Here is a 10,211-nt window from a genome sequence, read left to right on the forward strand (position 1 = left end):
TTTGGCTATATGCATTGATAGAAGTTCATAAATGTGGATTGAATGGTTTCTAATAAGAGAGGCGAATTCGAGATAAAAAACTGTGCTATGGGTTTTGGAAACAAAACAATGTGTGAAGGTGCCATCATCGCGGATTTCATTCCCGCCAATCGATCTCAGCGTGTAACTGCTAGGGAGCTATGACTGGATTTCGACGCGATCGCTGAATTCATCAATGGCGGAGGAATGCAGGAAACCTTCAATAAACCTGACAAGTTGGACGAGGGATGCAAGCAGAAGAGTAAGCCCAGCAAGGGTTTTGTCAAGACCCAGCAGAAATTTTCTTCCGGGTTTGAAGGTGAGAGAAGTAAGGTGTTTCCTCCTTTGAATGATGTGGAAGGGTCCGTACCCTCGATTGCGGGGCGCAAGAGGAAGAATGTATACAGAGGTATCAGACAGCGTCCATGGGGAAAATGGACTACGGAGTTTAGAGATCCCAGTAAGGGGGTTAGAGTTTGGCTTGGAACGTTCTTCATGGCAGAGGGGGTCGCCAGGGCCCATGATGCAGAGGCTAAGAGGTTCCGAAAGGAGGTGAACTTGGAGGTTCTGAAAAATCGGTTCGTAGATTTCCTGAACCAGCTACGGACGCCTTCATTTTTCAAATCCAAGGAGGATGCGAGGCAAGTGTTTGACGAAATGCATTACCGAGATTTGGTCTCAGAGTGGGGCCTGATCTCAGTCTATGCACAGAATGGATTTTCTGAAGAGGTTTTGAGAAACCGGCGTGAGATGCAAAGTTCAGAAGCCGGATGGCCTCTGCTCGGCCCTGCAGAAAATAGAGCCGTGAGTTTCAGTGGGGCCTCGATTCCGTGCAAGCCAAACTTGGCGATTAAAATCGCGTGCTGCCCTGCGAAGGAAAAAAAGGAACAGGCACAGTTTGGGCCCTCATCAAGCTGTGCATGCACCCGCTTCCTCTCGTCTCAGATGTGCAGAGGAAAGTAGAAAATAGATTTCTCTGCATCGTTCCAGATCCTAATTGTGCCCCTCTCTGGAAAAACTATGCTACAGTGGGTGAGCTCTTTAGATCTAGTGCAGGACCTCAAGCAAATCCTGGAATATAAGATGGGGATTCCCTTGGCATCTCAACGACTCCTCTACGAAGGTAAACAACTGGAGGATCTCTATCCCCTTTCTTTTTACAACATTCAAAGAAATGCATCCATCATTTTTTCCCTTTGTTTAAGAGGGGGAGCTGTTGGACAGTCTTCTTCAGTTGCAGCGTCTTCTTACAAAGATGTTGTCCATGCTCAAAATCTCAAGGAAAAAGCTCCACCAGCTCAGGCTCCAAAACCTTTTTTGGTGGATAAACTGGAGGAAACCCCCTCCATTGAAATAATGCATCCTACAATGGATAGGCAATACCAACTGTTTGCAGAGAATGGAATTATTTGCAGGTTCAATGGGCTATGCCCACGTACAACAGATCTATACCAATGGATTCACTCTAACTGGACCAACAATTGCAAGGTTCTTCTTTGCTCAAAAGTTTTCTTCATTGTAGTGTTTGTTTGCAATGAGGACTACCAAAAAGTTTTAACTGAAGACCCATGGTTTTGGGACTCAGCGGGTTTATTCCTAACCCCTTGGTTCCCAGATTTCGATCCCTCAACAGCAATCATCACCAAACTCCCCATCTGGGTTAGACTTCCTAACCTACCGATGCATTTATGGCACTTTGTTGTGTTTCAAGGAATCGGCAACTCTCTAGGACGCTTTCTTGATACAGACACCTCTAGAGGGGGAAAGGGCATATACACCTTCGCCAGAATCTGTGCAGAAATAGACATAAGCAAAGGGCTACCTGATCAGATTATTCTCAAAATTGGAGACTTCCATTGGACTCAGACCCTGGATTTCGAGAACACATCCTTTCGATGCCGAAATTGCCATCTCACAAGGCACCTTCAGAACTCGTGTCCTTCGATGCCTACCCAAAAAAAGAAAGCCAATTCCAAGCCAAAATCCAAAAGCTGGAAACCTCATGATCCTCCCCCAATGGATGTTTTTTCCAGCTCAGATGAAGAGGATGAGGATGAGGATGAGGAAGATATGGACGCAATGCCGGCACAGGATTCGCCCTCGACTAATCCTGAGGAAGCCACTGTCCCTCCTAATTCACAGAAAAGAACTCATGAATCGTCTCCTTCGGATTCAGACAAGGAGATCTCTCCTTCAGCCCAGCTCAGTTTACAAATCATGCCAGCCCAACAGAGTCATCTTGGTTGGGTCAAAGTTGGTAAAAAGAAAGGAAAAAAAGGTCGAACAAATGATTCTACCCATGTTGAGTAGAATCCTTGGTTCTGCTCTTGTTTCTTAATTCTTCTGGTTTCTTCTTGCTTAGCTCTGCTCTCTTCTTAACTTCTCTTCGGGGCCGAGGTGGATAGTCTATCCTTTCCGGCTGCCCGTTTTCTTCGGAGTTCTGAAGAAGTTCCTTTTGGTGTCTAGTGTCTTCTACGACAGGTCTTCTTTTGTTTATGACTTTCTGTTAGTTCTGGTTCTCTGCCGCCCTGCGCGGTGTGCTGTTTTTAGTTTTCAGTTTCTCTGTCTTCTCTTTTTAGTCTCCTGGAGCTAGGCCTGCTGTTAAGCGGCCCGTAGTCTACAGATGCAGAAGTTTTGTACTATATTTTCTTTTGCTAATATCAAAAGCTGACTTACACCAAAAAAAAAATAGAAGTTCATAAATGTGATGCATTTTTTAAATGTAACTCTTAATGTAATTAAATATATATATTTTACAAAAAAATTATAATTAATTGATAATGAGTTTTAAGTGGTCTATATAAAGCCATTTATCAACTTTTATTTTCATATCATGACGTTTAATCTAAGTGTGTAAATGTGGCACTTATTTTTTTAAAAATAAAATTCCATGTAATATGAAATGTTTTTCCTAACAACACATGGAATAATTAATTGGTAATGAATGTTAAGTAGATTGTTAAAGTTATTTCAAGGTACGGGTCATAAATATTTAAATTTAAACTTTATGCAACATATGGCATTTGATTTTCCCACCTCTATTAGCATTTAGTAAACTTCAATTCTTAAATAAATTATTTGTAATTGAAATAATCTCATAGAAACCAACAAGACAAGTATGTATTAAATTATATTTAGAATGTATGTATGTATAAATGGAATTTATTTTTGAAATAAAGATCTGAATATAAGTAAAAATATATTTTTTAAAAAATTAATAGTTTAGAATCAATTATTTATGAGTTCTAACCATTTTATTCTATTTTGAATTGACAACTTTTTCTAACTATGCATTATTAAATCAATTATTCCTATATGTAATCATGTCATATAAGTCAATAATTCAAGAAAGCATTAATTGATTTTATTTAACTATCATGTGGTTTAATATGAATGTATAAATGTGAAATTGCTATTTCTAGGATAAAAAACCATGTAAAGAAAATGAATTTTCTAATAAAACATGGATTAATGAAATCACCATGAGCAAAGTAGACTATTTAAGCTCATTCAAGAGATGGGCCATAAATGGATGCCTTTAAACTTTTTACACCATATGACATGCTTTTCCCATCAATATTAACATTCTGTCAATCTCAATTCTTAAATAAGCTATTTGTACTTAAAATAATCTCATAGAATCCAACAAGAATCAGAAGTTATTTATTGAATTTCATTTAGTTATATGTATTCATATAAGTTTATAAATGTAATTTATTTTTGAAATAAAGCTATTAATGTAATTAAAAATATATCTTATACAAAACTATTTAATGCCTTTTAATACATATTTAATCTTCAAAATCAATATCTTAATGATAATTTATTTGTATTTACATTAAGTATTTAATAATTAAAGAACATGGGGACTTATATAAATTTCATCTAAAATACATGAGTTATGTTTCACATTTATTTCTTCACCATTAAAAATGCTTATCATTTTCACTTAGTGAAAGTAATGGAAAATCATGGTTTTCCATACAATTGGTTGACACTAAATTTACATCGAGACTATTATTAGTTTTGATAATATTAACAAAGAGATATCAATATCGACACTACCATCAACTATGCTAATATTTAAAAAGCCTTGCCTCCACTACTTACCAGAAGTCACCACTAAAGTTTCTTGTTTACTTCAATTTGTGACACTCTCGATCATAATGGAATGACCTGAATACCCATTTAAGAACTCTCATTTGATGTACTTGGATTTGAGTGGAGATAGATCAATGGTGCCTAACCTTCTTGAAATACCTAGATCAACAATGTATAACTTTTATAGTGGATGCCTACATGCTATGAAGATGAATTATGACCCCCTCATTAGTGCTTCATAAAGGCACAAAGGGACCGTAGGAAATTGAGCACAAGAACATTTTACTAAGGTTTTAGTAGACTAGTTTCAATGCAATGCAAGGGACACCTATCCTTGTCATTTACAATAAGATCCTCACATCACCATCATTCAATCAATAATTCCCCCGTAGGTTGAGGGAAATGGGGTTAGAGCTGCCAGACATAAAATTTAAACATCGAGGAATCTAGTATGTTATCCATAACTATAATATCTTTATTGGATGTTTGACATACTAATATGATTTAGCTTAAATCAATTTCTTCTAAGAGTTTGATTTCACACTCCTATTGTGTATTGATACTATTGTACATAACAACCCCATGTTTGACCTATTCATGATCTCTAATTGGTTTGAATTTACTTGCAAATTATTTTAATGTTGAATCAAGTTAATATGGCGATTTACAAAAGAATGAATGTTGTTGAAGGCCTTGTAATAAAATATTTCCAAATTTAATGAAATATGTGTTACTAGACAAATACAAGATTGTTGATTGTAAAAATTCATACATAAATGGGGAAGTTGAAACTTTTGGCTAAAGTAGACACAAAATCAGCAAATGAGTCAACTTATAGGAAACCTGTGGGAAGTTTGATTTATCTTACCATCATTGGGACATGTCTGAGTTTTGCAATCAACTACATATCCAGGTTTCTCATAGACCCTGAAGTAGAACATTGGATAACAATAAAAAGTGATTTGAAATATGATAAAAGTACAACAGGTTTTGGATTACTATATGGTGAAAGCGATGCATTTCATTTAACTAGTTATACAAATTCTAATTGTGTGGGATCAATAAATAATTGAAAATCAATAACTGGATATGAGTTTAGTCTTGGAAGGGACACAATTTTATGGGTTAGTGAGAAACATGTGGTTTCACTTTCTTCTATGGAGGCAAAACATAGGGAAACAATAAAAGGAACATGTGAAACAATTTGGCTTAAAAGAATAGTTGTAGACTTGATGCTTGAACAAACCAAGCCAACAATTCTTTTATGTCACAATTAAAGTGTTCTAAAATTAGCAAAGAATCCAGTGTTTTGTGAGTGCACCAAACACATTGATGTCCATTTTCATTTCATCATACATCTTGTAGAAAATGAAGAGGTTCAACTTCAATATTGCACCATAGAACAATAGACTGTAGACAATTTCACCAAGCCACTTGGTCTAGATAAATTTGTCAAATTTTGAGACAAGTTTGGTGTATTTTCCAGAAATACCATTAAGGGAGGATGTTATAGTGATTATTAATAATGGTCATTTATTAGTAATTAGCATTTACTTTACATAAATACATAGTATATTAAGTACTTTAGTGTTTACAATAAATAAACAGGAAGAATTTACATACATCCTTCTCCTCTTCATTCATATATATGTAAGAAGACATGATTTTGAATGAAAATATAAATTGATTGTTCCTGTCTCATGAGTATAGTATTTTATCCATTCAATCTCGAATTAATATGATAATAATATTCCAATCTAAAATTTCTTAACCCATATTTTCTGCAATAGCAAAGAGACCATGGCAAGTTTGGCTTGTATGCAATATGAAACAAAAAACCAATAAATGACATGTCCAAAATATTAAGAATTCTTAGTTTCTTTATTAATTGGAGTAATATAGTAAAACATGCGTGAAATACGTACTTAGACGTATGCTCTGGAGAATTTCCTTCCCAAATTCATCACCATGTTTTGCAGTCATGTCTAAAGCAATAAATCTAGGAATTATGGCATTGACTTGTGTACAATTTAAAGTTTTTTAGTCATGTCTAAAGCAATAAATATAGGAGCTATGACATTGGATTTTCTACATTTTAAAAGAATCCCTTTCTATTTCCCACAAAAGGATTAGCAATTATGATATGACCTCGTATTCCCTTGCAATAGGCTTAGTCAACCCAATAACTCCTTCTTGGGCCACATTGTAATTAGCTTGCCCTATGTTGCCAATCAAACGAGTCACATGAGCTATATTGATGAGACTTCCCTGCAAGATATCAAAAAATACACTGGAGTTAACAAAAACCAACCTACCATCAAAAACTTCTAATTTTGATTGTACTATCTTGCTTAGGGTAAAAACTAGGGGTGAATATTATTGTAATACCCATTTGGTACCCTCCTATTTTTTTTATGGACTACACCATCACATATCAAGTAAACAGTTTCCTAGATGCCAAGTCATGAGGACTTTATGCAAGACACTACATATTATATGTTTGTACATATGGAGTAAATTGTAAGATATAGTAAAATTTCTAATGAGGCATAATTAGCCCACCTAGCCTAATTTTGTTTCCCCAAACCATGAAGCCACTATGTACATATGATGTAAGCTAAAAAGCTGAGATAATAAAATAAAGAGAATGGATGCCATTGGAATGGGGGGGTTATGATATGAAAATTGGTATGGAGAAAAGGGAAGAGATAGGATAGGACATTTTTTTTAGGCTGTGGTTCATGGACACCCTGGTCAACGAGTGGCACTACGTCCACGGAAAAATCTGGGCTGATCGACCCCGAAGGGAATCTAGCCCCGTGGCCCACTAGCAAGGCCTGACCCCAAGGGCTTCAAGGAGATTGGACCCTGTGACCTCCCGATGGCAAGGCACTGATTTTGACCAACTAAGCTAACCCTTGGGGCTCTAGATAGGCAAGGACATGTTGCATATACTTAACTCATTTACCACTATTAATGAAATGTGGCGTAACATAAAGGATGAAAAGTGGGATGTTTGACACCTCACTCTCTAATGTACCTATTGCACCACCAACCAATTCCATTAATAATTTAATATTATACTGCATTTTGAGATTATGCAAGGTTCTTTCTCTTTGGTTCTCTTCATATTTCTCAGTGAGTTTAGTTGTTGGTTCTTAAGATGGTTATATTGTTGGTTTTTGGGATATTTTTCCATACTCCAATGTTGCCCATTATACCTTGGCTAGTCAATGTGCAAGCTTGGGGAGCAAAAGGTTTATGTTGCTGAATAGAGGATATAATGGGAAACATTGGAGTATGGCAAAATATCCCAAAAACCAATAATAGAACCATCTTAAGAACCAGCCAAAATATTGGAAACAACACATTCATGATTAACAGTGGGAAAAAATGAAAACACGATTTAAAAAAGGGGGTTTTGCAATCTTTCTTCACATAGATGCATTTTTTGAGTAGCTTGGGAAATGTAGGTTGTTATTATAGGTTTGCGGACCAAACACTCCCAAATTTGTAGTTGAGTTACACAAGTCTTACATTTTGAAACAAATTTTGAAGGTTTATGCATTGTTTTAACTCTTGAAGAAGGGATATTGTATATTTTCTGCATACTTCATTTTTACTATTTGATAGCATTTTCACATCTTTTCATAGAAGAAATCTCAAACAATTTGAGTTGGCCTATGGTTAACAATAGCTGCTTCCTCATAAGATGTTAGAGGTTCAGGAGGGAGGTAGAGCAGTACACCTCCTTAGACTTTAGTAATCAAATAAAAGAACATGGTTGCTTCTCCTATGCCACTAGCATTACAATGATCTTCCCAAAGGAAACATCAACAATTTCAATAACATTACAGTGCTCTACCTAAAGGAGACATCAACGATGTCATACATGGGAGGAGCATGATCTATTTTCAACAACTCCCACGTGTATTTATGTGTGCATGCTTCTCAAATCATTAAAGGTATTTTTTGTTAAAATCGTTGTTTTGAAAACTAAACCCATTTCTCCATTTTAAGTGACTTAAGGTTGAATAGAGCGGTAGGGTCAGATGGGTCAAGTTTTTGATAGGGGAGTGTTGCAGGAGCATAATTGGATGTTAGTGTAGGAGAAAGTGCAGGCAAGGGCACAAGCCTTTTAAACAGTGTGGCACTGCTAAAATTTTGATTTAAAAAGAGGCAATTTTTAGGATAGAAGAACATGTGCTACTTCAAATTAGAATTAACCAATCTTGAGTCTCACTAGGTCCGAAAAAACACAAGCATTCTAGCTAAGGTGGGCCATTAAAACTGGGAGTTTAGGGATAAAAAGTGCAAACTGATTTGCTAGGGTTGCAGAGAGGGTAGGACTTTTTTGTTGAAACTGGATTAGAAATCATGAATGTTAATAGTTTTTACTAGATAATTTTCTTGACAACAAAGTTCTTTTGAACAACGCTCCACTTGAACTGAACTAGCCATCGAACCAATTTATCAGACATGTCATTAATTTTAAAACCCAAAAATATAAAGATTGATACATAATCATACATACCTACATTCGGGGAAGATGTGGTGTCCTAACATTGAAATTGGGGGCTTTCCACTCCAGAACTAGTGCATTAATTATTTAGTGGTATATCCTCCAAATAATCCACCTCAGCCTTAGACTAGGCATCCATCATATTTGCATCTGAGGAAAGCCTATCAGGGCTGACACAACTTCTTTGTACATCACCTCTAATACACTCTTGATTTCCATATCTTCCTCTTTAGGATCAACGAAGATAATGAAGCTTAGAAGCTTATGAAAATACTTAAAATATAGGGGTTTAAGTAGTAGGGTTTTTTTTATTTAACAATTTCCATGGAGCATTTCTATCTAAAGCATATTCCAATTGAAAACCCTAGTAGATAGACTTGAAATAAACCCTAGTAGATAGACCCATGATATATATAAACCCTTTTTAGACGTCCTTGGCCAGAATAGACATTTCAATTCAACGCTTGGAGGCCAGATGAATGTTTCTGCACAAAATCACAGCATTGACCTCATCAACTTTCTCCATCTACTCTCGCAAAATCGAATTTTTGGCATCCTTATTAGCCTCACATTTTCATCTGCCCCAAGGCGATAGAAATCCTTGCCATACATGTACTCAACGTGAAAACCCTTTTCCTCACTGTAAAGCATCATATGGTTGTGATATTTCCATACATGGTAGCTAGATTGTGTCTTCTCTATAGTGGAAAAATAGGTGTGATGTCTCGCATCATTAACCACATTACAAGAATTGGGCTTCAATTCATCCCATTTGGTGCTTAAAATTGTGGAAACGATCTTTTGTTTGAGCTTTGTGGTCTCCATGGTGATCTTCAACAACTTGCACTCATTTTCGATGAATTTATCATAGTTATCAACCATGAGAGCATCAATGTTGAAATATGGAGGTTGAATCCCCAATCTCTCCATCATGTTGCTCAGCCTGGATACATTGAGGGAGGATCCCCAATCTTTCCATCACACTACTTAGCCTAGATACATTGAGAGGATATTTAGGGCTCAATTTCCACATATCTCCTCCTCTAGATGCAAAAGTCACATAAAAAGCCAAGTCACACAGTGCATAGAGGTTTAGTTACACGCGCAAGACCATTTTACTTTAAAATAATTAAAAATATCAAAATAAAATAATTAAATAGGAATAAATAGTTAAGATGAAATGATAATTTTAAGACAAAATGATTATTTTGTATTAAATAAATTTCTTAAATACTCTCTTCGTGTAGTAGTGAAATTTGTGTTCTTGTGGGGAAAGATGACACCTGCACTAAAGGATGTATACTAGATCATGGGTATCCCTATAGATGGTGCCACCATAGAGGATGATGTGTTTGACCGAGAAGAAGAGCTTTCATGCGAGTTGGAGGTAATCTATTTTCTCTCTCCACCCACAACAATTGATAGCTCTTCTCATTTTATAGCTTGCCTTGAAACCCTATGGTAATTAGGTCAAGACTTGAACAAGCCTCCAGCGGAACACCATCTCTATGGAATTTTTGAAGTCCGAGCTTATCTATGATAAATTCAAGCATGTTCTATGATGAATTCC

The 10,211-nt window shown here is 36.1% G+C and overlaps 1 pseudogene; it reads right to left on the bottom strand.

Annotated features, from left to right (window-relative positions):
- Nucleotides 1-9,098: 9,098 nt before the first annotated feature.
- Nucleotides 9,099-9,674, bottom strand: LOC149166431 (uncharacterized; annotated as a pseudogene).
- Nucleotides 9,675-10,211: the final 537 nt, after the last annotated feature.

The sequence above is a fragment of the Pinus tabuliformis genome, chromosome 5_1 (genome assembly GCF_031772625.1).
Source record: "Pinus tabuliformis cultivar Carrire ecotype Pingquan chromosome 5_1, CPIR1, whole genome shotgun sequence".
Lineage (NCBI taxonomy): Eukaryota > Viridiplantae > Streptophyta > Pinopsida > Pinales > Pinaceae > Pinus > Pinus tabuliformis.